The sequence below is a fragment of the Miscanthus floridulus genome, chromosome 13, assembly GCF_019320115.1.
Source record: "Miscanthus floridulus cultivar M001 chromosome 13, ASM1932011v1, whole genome shotgun sequence".
NCBI lineage: Eukaryota > Viridiplantae > Streptophyta > Magnoliopsida > Poales > Poaceae > Miscanthus > Miscanthus floridulus.
The window spans coordinates 25,258,896-25,261,393 of NC_089592.1; the positions used below are offsets into that span (position 1 = coordinate 25,258,896).

Consider the following 2,498-nt stretch of genomic DNA (forward strand, 5'->3'; position numbering starts at 1 on the left):
CTAGGCATATGAGAAATGTACACAATAAGCTGTCATGGAAGTTTTGATAATTCATCACTTGTGAAATCCTTATCATAAAACTTTGTAGCAAGTGAAACCAACTTGCCTTGATCATAAGCAGCAGTTGTGACAACCATGGGCTGCTGCCTGCTGGTTACCGTCCGCCCGCCACCGTAGTAGAAGCAGATCAAGATGTGCCGCCGGCAGCCAGCCGCCGCAGCCGGCAGCCCGCAGCAGCAGATCGAGATGGGCTGGGAGTTGCGACTACTTTTTTATTTTTATAAAACTGACTTTTTTTAGAAGAACGGGAGTCGGACATGTGAATGGGAGATGCCGACAGGAGCAATTCTAGCCGCTTGGGCCTTGGCCAGGTTCCCATGCTCGCTACTATCAGTTCATTTGTGGGCTTTTGTTCCAGTTAGAAAATAGAATATACATGTATACTATATTATGTATTTATTTTTTGCACTCAAATACCCAGGCATACCCCTGGCAAGAAGAGTGGTGAGAACAAGGAAGGTCGTGGAAGAGGCCATTTGGTTTAGCCCTGGTGCTAGCTGTTGAATATGTGTTTGTGCAGTTGATGCTTTGGTGGAGAGAGGGTGTGGGCGTGTGTATATATATATATCTATCTCTCTGTGTGTGTGTAGTAGTAGTAGCAGAAATGTCTGGTGAGGATGGGAACAAGTCAAGGAGTAGAGCAACATGGCTGGATTGACGCGGTAGCTATCAGGTTTAGCATGCTCTGACCATCAGCAGTTGTCTATTTAATTTGAAGCAATATACACATATATGTTGGGGTAACTAATCTGAGACAAGGTCATGCCAGGGACTAAGAAACTGTTATTTTTTGGGTATTTTTTTCATGATATTTTCTGCTAGACAACATCAGCTTCTTCTTCCTTTTTCGGGGAAAGACAACATCAGATTCTGGAAAGCCAGCAGTATGAATGGTATGAAACGAATCAAATGAGTCATTATCGAATCCGTCTAGCTTTAATAACTTACTATTGTTGACCTTAGTTACCTGCCAAAGACCTTATCCAACAAAATTAACAGTCACAGAACCAGTCAGCAACAATGTCTTATTGTCATGCATGACGGGTGCCATGGTAGTAGATATTGATCTACTCAAAACCGTGTTGACCAAATCAAAATTGTTGCTTTCACGGGAGGCACTACACCCTGAGACAATTTCAGTAGAGCAAGCCGGCCCAGCTGTCTGACCACTTCAGAATCTCAACTGCTCTATATATATGCATGTACCCCCTGCATGCATGGACAACCCACCAGCTCGCTATAGTAGATTCATACACAAGACAAAGCATCAGCTCTGTAGAAGAGATCAAAATCCTTTCTAGGTAGATAGAAATGGCGTCCTCCAACTTCTATCTTCTCAGCGTTCTTCTCATCATGATCGCTTCTGGCGCTCGGGCTACGGATCCGAGTCCCCTCCAGGACTTCTGCGTTGCAGACAAAGACTCGCCTGGTATGTACTCATGAGTTCATCAGGCTAATGACATGTATCACACATTGTGCTGTATTACAACAAAGGCAAAATGAAAATTGCAGAGGTTTTTAAGTGGTACTGAAGGCACATGAAACGAGTTTGATTAGCTTTCTAACACATGTATGTCACTTCATTGATGCTGCAGTACGTGTGAATGGGTTGCCCTGCAAGGATGTTAAGGATGTGAAGGTTGACGACTTCTTCCTGGCAGCCGACCTTGACAAGCCAAGGGATACGACGATGAGCAAGGTCAAGTCAAATGTCACGTTGATCAATATGTGTTGAAGCTGGCCGGTCTAAACACCTTGGGCATCTCCATGGCTAGGATTGACTATGCTCCTCAAGGACAGAACCCACCACATACTCATCCCCGTGCCACTGAGATCTTAACAGTTCTTGAAGGTTCACTCTATGTTGGTTTTGTCACTTCTAACCCGGACAACAAATTTTTTAGTAAGCTGCTCAACAAGGGTGACGTTTTTGTGTTCCCACAAGGCCTAATCCACTTTCAGTTCAATCCAAGTCATGACAAGCCAGCGGTTGCCATCGCCGCTCTCAGCAGCCAGAACCCTGGTGCCATTACCATTTCTAATGCAGTATTTGGATCAAAACCACCTATCGCGGATGACGTTCTTGCCAAGGCGTTTCAGGTGGACAAGAAGGTTGTGGATTGGCTACAAGCTCAGTTTTGGGAGGACAACCACAACTAAGTGAAGGATTCTATTGTTATGGTTTTTGCGTACCGATGAAACAAGTAACAGCGACATTGGTTTGATTTGTTTGTATGATGCAGAAAACTATTGTATACCTATTGCCATATGGATTCTGTAAAATTCTAGATGACCTCAGTCATGAACTTTAAATCATATATATTGATTGCAGTTCTTCGTTTCATTGAGAAGCTATGCCTTTCAACTAATATTTCATCAAGGCACCATGATTAAATCATATCATGATCAAGATACCTAGCGTTAAAATAAACTGGCAC

The 2,498-nt window shown here is 43.5% G+C and overlaps 1 pseudogene; it reads left to right on the forward strand.

The window, feature by feature from the left end:
- The first annotated feature begins 1,300 nt into the window (after positions 1-1,300).
- LOC136501985 (putative germin-like protein 12-4) lies at positions 1,301-2,255 on the forward strand (annotated as a pseudogene).
- The last annotated feature ends 243 nt before the right edge of the window (positions 2,256-2,498 follow it).